Genomic DNA, 14,920 nt, shown 5'->3' with positions numbered 1-14,920 from the left:
GCCTACTTGCTTCTCTGGCAGGCTGAGCTGGCAGGTCCCAGGGAATGTCTGCTGGCGTTATGGCCTGGGTCAATGTTGTGATTGGAGAGGAGGATTGGAGGGGAAGATCTGCATGATCTCCTGGAGATGAAGGCAGAGAGGAAGCAGAGGCCTCAGCAGGTGGTGTGCTACAGAGCTGGGTGTGAGCCTGGGTCCTTGGATTTGGAGGAAAGGAGAGAGAGGTGAGGATCTGCAGTTAGCCTACCAGCTTCTCTGGCCAGTGTGGCTGGTGAGGTGCCCTTTTACATTTCTTGTAGAATCTATGTTGTAGAAATCTATTCTTTCAGCTTTTGCTGGCCTGAGAGTGTCTTTCTCTTGCCTTCATTTCATTCTTCTTGGGGAGGGGAGTCTGGCAATAATTATTTTAATTTATTTGGTCATTTTAATTTCTAGGATGACAAGTAAGTTTCAACTTAATTTCTGTTTTTGTTTGCTATTTAAATGCAAAGCTAAGCCACAAACAGACACAACCAAGGCAGTTTATGTCACAGTTCCATCCTCCTATTGGTGCTCCCTGAAGTCTGACCAGTGACTTCTCTAGCAAGACACCTGAGGAAGACTTTTTTAGGTGGCACCATCATGAAGCTGGGGATGGGCAGAGGTGTTGTGGACAAGGGTTGGTTCTTATACCTGCTCCTGAGCCCCAGCCCCTAGACTGACGGTAAACGGGGAGAATTAGTCCTCCTCATGGAGGAGAAAGAAGCCATCCACTCCTGCCATCATAGTAAAAACTTAGTAGCATTCTGGTCTCTGGCTGCAAAGCCTTTCTGGCCCTAGTGCCAAACACATTTGATGCCTGATGCTGGCAGGGTCCTGGGCTGAACATCTTTAGGGGACACTACAGGTTCTAACTTGAGGGTAGGTAGAGAAATTTCCAGCAGCAGATTTGGGTTGCTTAGTGGGTTATGGGCTTAGTAATCTCTGGTTCCACTGCAAAACCTTATTTTTGATTAGAATAGAAGACCACCTTAGATCTTCTCTACACAAACTAGTGAGCCAAGCCAAAAAGATAGAAATAACGGAATCCCAGAAGGGAAAAAAACATAGAGCCATTTCACTCCCTTTAAAAACCTATAAACATGTGATTTGTTTTCTATGGCTCTTTAAAAATTTTTTTCTTATTATTGAATTTAAAAAATGTTTCCAGTATTATTGTATTTTTGAAAAATAAATTCACTGTTTCCAATTCTATAAAGAACTAATATAGTTTCAGGAGGCCTCTATTTTTTGTTGATTCTTATTCTTTACTCTTTAAGCCTGTTGGGGGGCTCATCATGGAGTCTCATTTTCTCTTATAAATGTCCAGCATTAGCTTAACTAGTTTCCTGTAAGCTTTTCTTAATTTAACTTATCCTGAGTACATTTTGCCTGTGGCTCTTTCCCTTTTCATGGTTCCAGATATCTTACATTCACACTTACTCTGTGAATGGCTGAGTGGCTGGGTGGCTGGGCCTTGACGTCCTCCTCTCCTTGCTCTATCTTGCCCCTTCTCTCTTTCCAGATTTCTCCTCCTATTTATTCTCTCTGCCTGAAAGCCCTGCCTATTCTTTCTTCTGCCTTGTTATTGGCTGTTCAGCTCTTTATTAGACCTATCATGTGTTTTAGACAGGCAAAGTAACACAGCTTCATAGTTAGACAACTGCAACATAAAAGAATGCAGTATATTTTGCATCATTAAAACAAATGTTCCACAGCATAAACAAATGTAACACACCCTAAAATAATATTCCACATTTCCCCCATTGTTGTCTAAATAAAAAGAGAAGTTTTAACTTTAGCTTAGTAAAATAATAGATAACAAAAACAATTATCAAGTAAGAATTAAATTTATAATATTCTCTCCATTTGTACTTAGCATATTCAGAAAAAATAATGCATTATTTATCCTATCTTATTCAAAGTTTTACATTTTACATCTAATTTACTTTTTATCACAACTAAAAAAACTACAATATATCTAGCCTTCAACTTCAAAGACCCTAGGATAAAATATTACCTGACTAAACAAGAAGTACTTTGCAAGCAACTCCCAAAACTCTAGAAATGGCTGAGACACCTGACTGCCTGCATAGTCACCCAAAGTTCCTTGCAATGTTGGGGCATCCATCTTCAGCCTACAGGCCTAGAGGGTCTGGCAGACCATTCGGTGAAGCAGGAAATTTGAAGGACTGTCAGCCTTGTATTGGCAAAATTCGTCAGTCACTTTCTTCTGTGTCTGGCAGACTCTTCTGTGAAGCTGGAATTTGGAAGGACCTTCCTGTTTAGTTTTTTCCCCCGCGTATCCTACATGTTCAGTCTGCATAGCACATTGTCAGCAGTCAAAGGCAGGAGCAGTTTCTTTGCCCAGTGGCCAAGCTTGCCACAATGAATGCAAACTCCATAAGGAGTTACTGCAATGCCCATCATGTCTGAAGTAAATTGGTACTGCCAAGAGCAGATGTGTCTCATATTCATGCAAAACTCTAAGTTAATAAAACATTTTAAATACCATATTCTATAAGTCTTTTTTTGTTTTTTTGAGACAGGGTTTCCCTGTAGTTTCTAGAGCCTGTCCTGGAACTAGCTCTTGTAGACCAGGCTGGCCTCGAACTCAGAGATCCTCCTGCCTCTGCCTCCCGAGTGCTGGGATTAAAGGCGTGCGCCACCACCGCCCGGCTCATATTCTATAAGTCTTTGAAGTGTTTTTAAATTATCTATTTGAAATGTACCTATTTAACCTTGAAAATGTACCTAATGTGACTACAAGCTTAATTATTAAAGGTTAACTACTAACCTTGTTTCTTATTTATGCATTGCATTTTAAGTGAACTGTATAAGCATAACAAGAGTAGAAATGTAAGAAAAATAACTTTAAATTTGTGTTGCTATACCAAAATGCATGCCAATGCAAAATATCTGAGATTAATAGCTATCTTTTTTATTCTATATTCCCCTATTATATTATAATTATAACAAACATCCATGACTCACCAAAAATCCATAAACTTCTCACACCACTCATGGAAATGTGGACATTGTGTTCTCCAAACTGCTTTCTGCTGTCTATGGATGACATATCTTTATCTTTAGGGTCCCTGAGAAAGGTCCCTGGGAAGACCAGTGGTAACCTTTGTTAGTAGATTTCACCTGTCAAGTTTCAGTAGGTTTGCTTTGATTATTACGTGGAACAAATCCACAGTCTCTTGAGTTCATTTAAGTTGTAAGAGCTGGTTAATAAGCTTGAGCTAATAGGCCAAACAGTTTGCAATTGAAAAAAAAAAAGAATTTTGTCAAGTATTTTTGCACCTATGTTATTAATGGAAATTGATATGTAATTTTCTTTCTCGGATCTTAGTGTGTTTTGGGTTTCAGGGAAACTGTAGTCTCATAAATGAATTGGGCATTATTCTTTCTGTTTCTGTTTTGTGAAATAATTTGGAAAATTTTGGCACTAGCTCTTGTTTGAAAGTCTGGTAGACTCCTGCACTAAAACCATCTGGCCCAGAGTGCTTTTTGGTTTGGAGACTTTTAATGGCTGCTTCAATTTCACTTGGGGATATATGTCTTTTTAAATTACTTATCTGATCTTTCACTTTGGTAAGTAATATCTGTTGAGAAAACTATTCATTTCTTTTTAGATTTTACAGTGTGGCGCAGTACAGGACATACTTTTAAAAATATGTTCCTAAGATTCTCTGGATTTTCTCAGTGTCTGCTTTTATGTGACCCCTTTCATCTCTAATTATGATCTTCTCTCTGTGTGTTTTAGAAAATTGGATAAAGATTTGTTAATCTTAATGGTTTTCTTTTATTTATTTATTTATTTATTTTTATTTTATTAAAAATTTCTGCCTCCTCCCCGTTTCCCATTTACCTCCCCCTTCCTCTCCACTTCCCCTCCCTCTCCTGTCTGAAGAGCAGTAAGGGTTCCCTGCCCTGTGGGAAGTCCAAGTTCCTTCCCCCCTCCATCCAGGTCTAGGAAGGTGAGCATCCAAACAGGCTAGCCATCCCCCAAAACCAGTATGTGTAGTAGGATCCAAATCCAGTGCCATTGTCCTTGGCTTCTCAGCAGCCCTCATTATCCACCATGTTCAGGGAGTCCGGTTTTATCCCGTGCTTTTTCAGTTCCAGTCCAGCTGGCCTTGGTGAACACCTATTAGATCAGCCCCACCATCCTGGTGGGTGGGAGCACCCCTCACAGTCCTAACTTCCTTGCTCATGATCTCCCTCCTTCTGCTCCTCCTTTGGACCTTGGGTGCTCAGTCCGGTGCACCAATGTGTGGCTCTGTCTCTATTTCCATCCATCGCCAGATGAAGGTTCTATGGTAATATGCAAGATATTCGTCAGTATGACTATAGGATCTGGCCTTTTCCGGCTCCCTCTCCTCAGCTGCCCAAGGAACTAACTTGGGGCATCTCCCTGGATACCTGGGAACCCCTCTAGAGTCAAGTCTCTTTCTCTTGCCAACCCTAAAATGGCTCCCTTAATTAAGATATATACTTCCCTGATCCCATATCTACCCTTCCTAGATCCCAACCATCCCATTTACCCAAGCTCTCCCCATCCTCCCCTTCACACTTTTCTCTCCCCATCTCCCCTTACCCCCATCCCACCCCGACCCAAGTTCCCAATTTTTGCTCAGCAATCTTGACTGCTTCCAATATCCAGGAGGATAACTATCTGTTTTGCTTTGGGTTCACCTTCTTATCTTCTCTAGGATCACAAATTATAGGCTCGATGTCCTTTATTTATGGCTAGAAACCAATTATGAGTGAGTACATCGCATGCTCATCTTTTTGGGTCTGGGTTACCTCACTCAGAATAGTGTTTTCTATTTCCATCCATTTGCATGCAAAATTTAAGATGTCATTGTTTTTTTATCGCTGAGTAGTACTATAATATGTATATATTCCACACTTTTCTTCATCCATTCTTCCACTGAAGGGCATCTAGGTTGTTTTCAGGTTCTGGCTATTACAAATAATGCTGCTATGAACATAGTTGAACAAATGCTTTTGTAATACGATAGGGCATCTCTTGGGTATATTCCCAAGAGTGGAATTGCTGGGTCCTGGGGTAGGTTGATCCCGAATTTCCTGAGAAACCGCCACACTGCTTTCCAAAGTGGTTGCACAAGTTTGCATTCCCACCAGCAATGGATGAGTGTACCCCTTACTCCACAACCTCTCCAGCAAAGGCTATCATTGGTGTTTTTGATTTTAGCCAATCTGACAGGTGTAAGATGATATCTCAAAGTTGTTTTGATTTGCATTTCCCTGATTGCTAAGGAGGTTGAGCATGCCCTTAAGTGTCTTTTGGCCATTCGAACTTTTTCTGTTGAGAATTCTCTGTTCAGTTCAGTGCCCCATTCTTTTAATTGGGTTAATTAGCATTTTAAAGTCTAATCTCTTGAGTTCCTTATATATTTTGGAGATCAGACCTTTGTCTGTTGTGGGGTTGGTGAAGATCTTTTCCCAGTCAGCAGGCTGCCTTTTTGTCTTAGTGACAGTGTCCTTTGCTTTACAGAAGCTGCTCAGCTTCAGGAGGTCCCATTCATTCAATGTTGCCCTAATGTTTGTGCTGCTAGGGTTATACGTGGGAAACGGTCTCCTGTGCCTATATGTTGGAGAGTACTTCCCACTTTCTACTCTATCAGGTTCAGTGTGTTCAGATTGATATTGAGGTCTTTTTTTTTTTTTTTGGTTTTTCGAGACAGGGTTTCTCTGTAGCTTTGGAGCCTGTCCTGGAACTAGCTCTTGTAGACCAGGCTGGCCTCGAACTCACAGAGATCCACCTGCCTCTGCCTCCCGAGTGCTGGGATTAAAGGCGTGCGCCACCGCCGCCCGGCCTGATATTGAGGTCTTTAATCCATTTGGACTTGAGTTTTGTGCATGGTGATAGATATGGATCTACTTTCATTCTTCTACCCGTTGACATCCAGTTATGCCAGCACCATTTGTTGAAGATGCCCTCTTTCTTCCATTGTGTACTTTTAGCTCCTTTATCAAAAATCAGGTGTTCATAGGTTTGTGGGTTAAGATCCGGGTCTTCTATTCAATTCCATTGGTCGACTTCTCTGTTTTTTTTTTTTTTTTTTTTTTGGTTTTTCGAGACAGGGTTTCTTTGTAGCTTTGGAGCCTGTCCTGGAACTAGCTCTTGTAGACCAGGCTTGTCTCGAACTTCTCTGTTTTTATGCCAATACTAAGCTGTTTTCAATACTGTAGCTCTGTAATAGAGTTTGAAGTCAGGGATGGTAATGCCTCCAGAAGTTCCTTTATTGTATAAGATTGTTTTGGCTATCCTGGGTTTCTTGTTTTTCCATATAAAGTTGATTATTGTCCTCTCAAGATCTGTGAAGAATTTTGTTGGGACCTTGATGGGGATTGCATTGAATCTATAGATTGCTTTTGGTAGAATTGCCATTTTTACTATGTTGATCCGCCCAATCCAAGAGCAAGGGAGACCCTTCCATTTTCTGGTATCCTCTTCAATTTCTTTCTTCAAAGACTTAAAGTTCTTGTCAAGTAGATCCTTCACTTCCTTGGTTAGAGTTAACCCAAGATATTTTTATGCTATTAGTGGCTATTGTGAAAGGAGATACTTCTCTGATTTACCTCTCTGCTTCCTTATCCTTTGTGTATAGGAGGGCTACTTATTTTTTGGAGTTGATCTTGTATCCTGCCACATTACTGAAGGAGTTTATCAGCTGTAGGAGTTCTTTGGTGGAGTTTTTGGGGTCGCTTATGTACACTATCATATCATCTGCAAATAACGAAAGTTTAAGTTCTTCCTTTCCAATTCGAATCTCCTTGATCCCCCTATGTTATCTTATTGCTATTGCTAGAACTTCAAGCACTATATTGAAGAGATAAGGAGAAAGTGGACAGCCTTGTCGTGTTCCTGAATTTAGTGGGATGGCCTTGAGTTTCTCTCCGTTTAATTTGATGTTAGCTGTCGGCTTGCTGTAAATAGCCTTTATTATATTTAGGAATGACCCTTGTATCCCTAATCTCTCCAAGACCTTTATCATAAAGGGGTGTTGAATTTTGTCAAATTTTTCAGCATCTAATGAGATGATCATATGGTTTTTATCCTTCAGTTTATTTATATGATAGATTACATTGATAGATTTTCATATGTTGAACCAGCCCTGCATCTCTGGGATGAAGCCTACTTGATCGTAGTGGATAATTTTTCTAATGTGTTCTTGGATTCGGTTTGCCAGTATTTTATTGAGAATTTTTGCGTCATGTTCATGAGTGAGATTGGCCTGTAATTCTCTTTCTTGTTTGAGTCTTTGTGTGGTTTAGGTATCAGGGTAACTGTAGCTTCATAAAAGGAATTTGGCAATGACTCTTGTGTTTCTATATTATGAAATACCTTAAAGAGTATAGGTATTAGGTCTTCTTGGAAGTTCTGGTAGAATTCTGCATTGAAACCATTTGGTCCTGGGCTTTTTTTGGTAGGGAGGTTTTTTTTTTTTTTTTCATTCCAATGGTTTTATTTCAACACCACCATTTACTTTATTTTTTTTCTTTTTTTTTCTTTCTCATGGTTTATTTTTTTTTTTATATTTAAAAATTTCCATCTCCTTCCCTCCTCCTCCCCCTCCCTCCTTTCTCCAAGAATCAGCTTTTTGTTTTATTGATTCTTTGGATTGTTTTCTGTGTTTCTATTTTGTTGATTTCCTCCCTCAGTTTGATTATTTCCAGTCTTCTACTTCTCCTAGGTGAGTCTGCTTCTTTTTTTTCCAGAGCTTTCAGGTGTGCTGTTAAGTCTCCAATGAGTACTTTCTCCGTTTTCTTTAAGTGGGCACTTAGTGCTATGAACTTTCCTCTTAGCACTGCTTTCATTGTGTCCCATAGGTTTGAGTATGTTGTGTCTTTATTTTCATTAAATTCAAGGAAGACTTTAATTTCTTTCTTTATTTCTTCCATTGACCCAGGTGTGGTTCAGTAGTTGACTGTTCAGTTTCCATGAGTTTGTGGGCTTTCTGGGGGTAGCATTGTTGTTGAATTTGAATTTTAATCCATGGTGATCCGATAAGACACAGGTGGTTACTAATATTTTTTTGTACATGTGGAAGTTGCTTTGTTACCGAGAATGTGGTCAATTTTCGGAAAGGTTCCATGAGCCGCAGAGAAGAAGGTATGTTCTTTCCTATTTGGATGGAATGTTCTATAGATGTCTGTTAAGTCCATTTGGTTCATTACCTTCATTAAGTCTTTTAATTCTCTGTTAGGTTTCTGTCTGATTGACCTGTCCATTAGTGAGAGAGGAGTGTTGAAGTCTCCTACTATTAGTGTGTGTGGTTTGATGGCTGCCTTGAGTTCTAGTAATGTTTCTTTTACATAAATGGGTGCTTTTATATTAGTGGCATAGATATTCAGGATTGAGACTTCATTCTGATGGATTTTTCCTGTTATGAGTATAAAGTGTCCCTTTCCATCTCTTCTGATTGATTTTAGTTTGAAGTCAACTTTGTTAGAAATTAGTATGGCCACACCCACTTGTTTCTTAGGACCATTTGCTTGATAAACCTTTCCCCAACCCTTTACTCTGAGTAGATTTCTGTCTTTGTGGTTGAGGTGTGTTTCTTGTAAACAGCAGAATGTTGGATCCTGTTTTTGTATCCAATCTCTTAGCCTGTGCCTTTTTATATGTGAGTTGAATCCATTGATATTAAGTGATATTAATGACCAGTGGTTGTTAGCTCCGGTCGTCATTTTTGTTTTTTTGTTTTTTGGTAGTAGAGATTGTGTGTTTCCCTTCTTTGAGATGTGCTGGTGAAGGGTCACTAGATGTCTGAGTTATTGTGGGCATTGTTGGACTCCTTGGTTTGTGATTTTCCTTCTATTACTTTCTTCAAGGCGGGATTTGTGGCTACGTATTGTTTAAATCTGTTTTTGTCCTGGAATATCTTGTTTTCTCCATTGATGGTGAATGCAAGCTTTGCTGGGTATAGTAGTCTGGGCTTACATCCATGTTCCCTTAGTGTCTGTAGCACATCTATCCAAGCTCTTCTGGCTTTCATGGTTTCCAGTGAGAAGTCAGGTGCAATTCTGATAGGTTTCCCTCTATATGTTACTTGACCTTTTTCCTTTGCAGCTCTTAATATCTGTTCTTTATTCTGTATGTTTTGTGTTTTGATTATTATATGGCGTGGGGATGCTTTCTTTTGATCCAGTCTATTTGGTGTTCTGTAGGCTTCTTGTACCTTCATAGGAATATCCTTCTTTAGGTTGGGGAAATTTTCTTCTATAATTTTGTTGAATATATTTTCTGGGCCTTTGAGTTGTAATTCTTCTCCTTCTTCTATCCCAATTATTCTTAGGTTTGGTCTTTTCATGGTGTCCCAGATTTCCTGGATGTTTTGTGTTAAGAATTTGTTGGATTCGTTTTGTTCTTTAATCTGTGAGTTTATTTGCTCTATAGTATCTTCAGATTCTGAGATTCTTTCTTCCATCTCTTGTATTTGGTTGGTAATACTTGTCTCTGTAGTTTCTGTTCGTTTACTCAGAATTTCCATTTCCAGTCTTCCCTTGGATTGTGTTTTCTTCATATCCTCCATTTTATTTTTCAGGTCTTGAACTGTTTCCCTTACCTGTTTGATTGCTTTTTCTTGTTTTTCTTGGGTATCTTTGAGAGATTTATTTATTTCATCTACCTTTTTGTTTGTCATCTCCATTTCTTTATGGCAGTTTTAAACCTCCTGTTTAAGGTCCTCTATTATTTTCATAAAGTACTGATTAAGGTCGATTTCTTCTATTTCTTCTGGTGTAGGGTGTTCAATTCTTGTTGTTTCGGGATGCCTGGATTCTGGTGATGTCATGTTGCCTTTCAGGTTGTTGGAGGAGTTCTTGCATTGGCATCTGCCCATTTCTTCCTTCAAATGGAGCCAGGAGAGACTTGGTGTCTCAGTCCAATCTTTGCTGTGACTGAATCTGGGTGGATCTCCTCAGTCCAGGAGCAGGAGCTATTCCTGACTGGATGGAACTCCTCAGCACTGAATCAGGGATGCTGGTAGCCCCAGGACACAACAGACAAAAGGGCAAACTTGGTGGCAGGGTGGGGTCAAGTATCACACAGCGAGCCTTATAGCACAAGCTGAAGGTACCTCACTCCCTTGCTGGAATCCTCAGACCTGCCTGGAGGGCAGCCTCTCACCCCTCTGGGTGGTTGGCCTTGGTGCAGGAGCAGGACACTGGTCCTGAGCCAAGGACCTTGAATACACTAGGGAAGGCTTGGGAGAGGCAAGGACATGTGTACCAAAGACACCCCTGCACCAGGAGCTGGGGGAGGGGGGCTGTGCTCTCTTCCAGGGCAGGTTGCCCCAGGATAGCACACACTCACCCGTCCAGATGGAACTCCACAGCACTGAATTAGCCTTAATGGTTTTCTCAAAGTACTAACTCATTGCTTCATTGATCATTTTTTTCTGTTTGATTGAATTCAGCCCTGAGTTTGATCATTTTTTTTTCAGTTTTTCTGTTGTGATTTCTTCTTTTAGTTCTAGAGCTGTCAGATGGGATTTTGAGTTATTAGTATAAGATCATTCCAATTTCTTTTTAAAAAATGTTTAACCTTATTGCTCTGAAGTGACTTTTCAACTGTATTTATTGTGTTTCATTAACTTGAGCATGCTGTTTTTTCATTTTTATTCAATTCTAGAAAGTGTTTTTCTTTCTATTTCTGCATTGAACCGTTTTTCATTATGTTGAGACTTGTCCAGTTTCCGTGATTTTGTCAGGTTTTTGTTGTTTCTGTTGTTGATGTCCATGTCCAGCTTTAACCCGAGGTGGTCTGGTAGACTGCAGGGTGTTATTTCAGTTTTCTTGTATCTTTTGAGACTTGCTATGTGTGTGGTTAGGAATTACTGTTTTTTGTGGGTTCAAGGTTTTCTTTTTTTTCTTAGGTTCGAGTTTTCCTTCTAGCACCTCTGTAAGTCTAGATATCTATATAAACATTGCTTAAATTTAGTATTGCCATGGAATATCATTTTTTGCCATCTATGGTTTGGAGGTTTTGCTGGGTACAGTAGTGTGGGTTTGCATCTGTGGTATCTTAGGGTCTTCAGCACATCTGTCTAGGACTTTCTGGCTTGTACAGCCTCCATTGTGAAGTCAGGTGTAACTCTAGTAGCTCTGCCTTTACATGTTACCTGGGCTTTGTCCCTTGCCACTATTAATATTCTTGTTCTGTCTTTTAGTGTTTAATTATTATGTGCAGAGGAGACTTTCTTTTCTGACCCAATTGGCTGGCATTCTGAACACTTCTTGTACCTTTAGAGTTATCTCCTTTACATTAAGGAAATTTTCTTCTATTATTTTAAGATGCTCTCTGGTTCCTTAGCTTTTTTTCCTTTACTTCCTTCTTTTACTTGTTTTTAGAGTTGGTCTTTTCATGGTGTCAAGACTCCTGGAAGTTTTGTGTCAGGAAATTTTTAGATTTACATTCCTTTGGCCAATGTCTCCTTATTTTTTCTACCCTATCCTCAATGCCTGATATTCTTCCTCTAAGCTATTCTGATGGCGAGGGTTGCCTTTGCAGTTACTGTTCAAATACCCACATTTTTCATTTCCAGAATTGCCTGTTTGGATTTTCTTTATTGATTCTACTTTCTTTTCTTCTCTTTCTTTTTTTGGGAGGGGTTGGGGCAGAGAAACTGAAGTATTCTCTGAGACAGAAGATGCTGTAAAATGTGGCTTCTTGGCTTCCAAATTGATGGTTTTCTGCCCTCGACGGTGTCGGGCAGATCTTTCGACCTTGGCAACCTCTTCTTTCCCAGGATGGGCAGCCATGCTGCCCTGACCAGGATGCTGTGAAGGCCTCCAGGTGGAGTGAGGGGAATGACTGCAGTGATAGGCCTGTGCACTGGTGTCACTGAGATATAAGGTGATCGAGGGAGGCAGCGACAGAGGTGTGTTAAACACCCCGTCTTCTGGGGCCTGGCCTTTTGTGCATGTAAACGACACACATGTGAATGCTTCTCTCTCTGGAGGCCACCAGAGCCTGGAGGATGGAGGCCACATCCATCTGGATCCGTCTGTGTTTCTTCAAGGTAGATGAGTATGGCATTCTTGGGGGAGCCTTTACCACAAAGTCCCCCACATAGGTCACAGTGGAGGAGGAAGCAGCAGAGTTGTTGAGAGGGTAGAGCAAGACTGACTTGAGCAAGTGTTCCATGGCGGTCACATGATCCAGGTTAAACCGCAGGGGTCCTGCCATTAGCAGGGGTCCTGTCACCTGGCTGCCAGGAGCTCCTCCCTCTGAAGAGCCCAACAGTGTTGTAGAGGTGACTTCTGCTGTAGTTAGCATACAACCTATAGAGCCTTTTTCATGTGGTAGAGCACTCTGGATTCAGGCTGCTGCTTAGAGGCCTCACCTCTCCTGTGAGACAGGATCTTAAAAAGGGGAGGCATGACTGGACCTCTTGGTCCCATCTACAGGTAGCAGCAAGGACCAAGGATCTGCCTCAGACTCTAAAGCTGTACTGGCTCCAGTCTGGGATTCTCCTCTAGAAGCCAGAGAGCTGAGGCTAGTAAGAAAACAGAGTAAGGCAAAACAGCAAAATTCAGACCAGAGCTTGCTGGGAGTGCCCTGGCTAGGGAGAACTAGGAAGGAATGCATCTTCCCACACCAGTCTTTGTTCTGAGTCTACTTTCATTTTCAGGTCTTGACCAGTTTTATTCATTTCCTTACACTTTGTATTTTCTTGGATTTTTAAGTTCATTCACATCATTACATGGTTTATATATTTTCCTGGATTTCTGAATGAGATTTCTTTCATTTCTTTTGAAGTGCCTCTTTGATCTTCATACATGCTTTATTAAGCTCTTTTTCTTCTGCTTCAGGTGTGTTGGAATATTTAGTGCCTGCTGTGTCATGGTTACTGGACTGCAGTGAAGACCTTGTCTTGGCTGTTACTGATAGTGTTTTTAGACTGATATCTAGGCATCTGGGATTGGGATCATTACAGGTCTAGGTGATTTTATCTGGTTTTGGCTCTGTTTGGTGAATGTATTGCTCCTTGGTTTTTGATCCTACCTGAACTTTAGGACAGTGTGGTGGCTGTGTGCTGACTTGGAAGTTTTCTGTGGATCTTTTTCTTTGTCCTGCTTTCTGGTGTGTTCCCAGGTTATGCCTGCTGGTGTTGGAAGCCAGGACAATGGGATGAGTTGGAGGAAGAAAGGTTGGAGGAGATCTTTATGATATGTTGGGAATGGGGTGAGAGAGGAAAGGGAGACCACAGGCTACAGAGGTGAGCATGAGACTGGGAGAATTGGACCTGGAGAAGCAGAAGTAGAGGTGTGGATCTGACATCAGCCTACTTGTCACACGGGCAGGAGGGGCCTTGGTTAGCAGGGGTGCTGGGGTGGGGAACAAAACCCTGAGTCAGAGAGGGAAGGAAGAGAGGGAAGCTCTGTGTGATCCTCAGGAAAGGAAATCTATGTCTGGAAACCTGCCACAAAAGGTGTTCTACAGAAGTGGAGATGAGATAAGTGGATTGTATCTGGAGAAACAGAGAGCTACTAATAATATTTCAAAAATCAATTTAATTAAAAAGAAACTTGAAATTGAAACGTCAATATTTGTTGAAACTATAGAATGTAAGCAACCAGCCTGTGGCTGTTTTTGCAAATCTACAGACTTTATGTGTGAAGTGCAGGGTAATAGTCTAGAGGCTGACAGAGGCCATTAGGACATGTTGTTGTGATAAAGGGCTGGCTGGACTACACCTAGTCCAGCTGAGGCCCAGTGAGCAGGAAGCCTGTTCTATACCTCCCTGCTGTCCATTCCCACTGCTCTTCTGTTCCCTGCAGGCCAGGATCCAGGACCTGCTATGAAAGTTACACAATTCATGAGAATATCAGTGGTCAGACTCTTTCAAGTTTAGTTTGCTGATTAGTTTTTAACCCTAGTGTTGGGGCAGCTGGCCCAATCCCTGCGTTCAGGGGCATGGCTGCCCCAGAGGAGAGAGGTACCTTTAAAAAGAACCGGGTTGGGGATAGCCGCCCTGTTTTTTCCCGCATCACCCTCTGCTTGGCTGGAGCCTTGGCTTTGTAAGTGTCCCTCTTTCTCCTTTTATTAAAACTGATTTATTCCAAAAGGACTATTTTTGGTTATTTCAAATCGGACTATTTTTGGTTATTTCAAATCTCTCGCATCACCCTAGGTTTGACAATATTGACCTTCCTCGCTGGACTATGAAGGTTTCTTATACTATGTCTTTCTTTGGGCCTAGTGTGTCCAAGGTCCTAGTACTTGGAATTTCTCTGGAATATGGGAGTCTGGTCATTCATTCAGGGCGCTCTCACAACTCTAAGTTTGGTATTTTCTCTTCAGTTCTTCCTAGGTATGTGGGGATTTTGTGTGTTCTAATTAAACCTCTGTGTGCTGATGGTCAACCTATGTGTCTACCCATGCAAGTGTTTCTCTGGGAGCACTTATGAGGTAGGACTCTAAAATCAGCTATGGAGACTTCTTCTTTCCTGGTGTACATGAAACAAAAGCCAGGCAAATGTTAAAGGTTTGGAGTCTGTTGTGTGTGGCTCCTCCTGTTTGTGTGTATAGTGGGAGAGGTGGGAGTAGCTGCAGCCCCCGCTTCTCATCTCTGTGGTTTGTGAACGTCCATCTTTTTCTCCTTGTAAAATAGTGCAGAATGTTCTGTTTCTGACAACTGGAAGTTTGACTATTCGAGTAACCATGCAGAAGAACAAAGGCCATGTGTGTGGTTTCTAAGTCAGTGGGCCCCTGCTCTTTTTGAACATGGTGGACCCCCAGTTCCCATGCTGTGATCTTATAGCTGCAGAGTTGATAAAGTTTAGCCTTTGGCAGGTAATTACATGAAGAGTGTGGTACTCAGCTGGGTGCTGGTGGCACATGCCTTTAATTCCAGCA

At 41.2% G+C, this 14,920-nt stretch overlaps 1 pseudogene; it reads right to left on the bottom strand.

Moving 5' to 3' along the window:
* Positions 1-2,322: 2,322 nt before the first annotated feature.
* Positions 2,323-12,649, bottom strand: LOC119807338 (annotated as a pseudogene).
* Positions 12,650-14,920: the final 2,271 nt, after the last annotated feature.

The sequence above is a fragment of the Arvicola amphibius genome, chromosome 2 (genome assembly GCF_903992535.2).
Source record: "Arvicola amphibius chromosome 2, mArvAmp1.2, whole genome shotgun sequence".
Classification (NCBI taxonomy): Eukaryota; Metazoa; Chordata; class Mammalia; order Rodentia; family Cricetidae; genus Arvicola; species Arvicola amphibius.
Note: the sequence above shows the minus strand (reverse complement) of the source record. Positions and strands in the feature narration are given on the sequence as shown.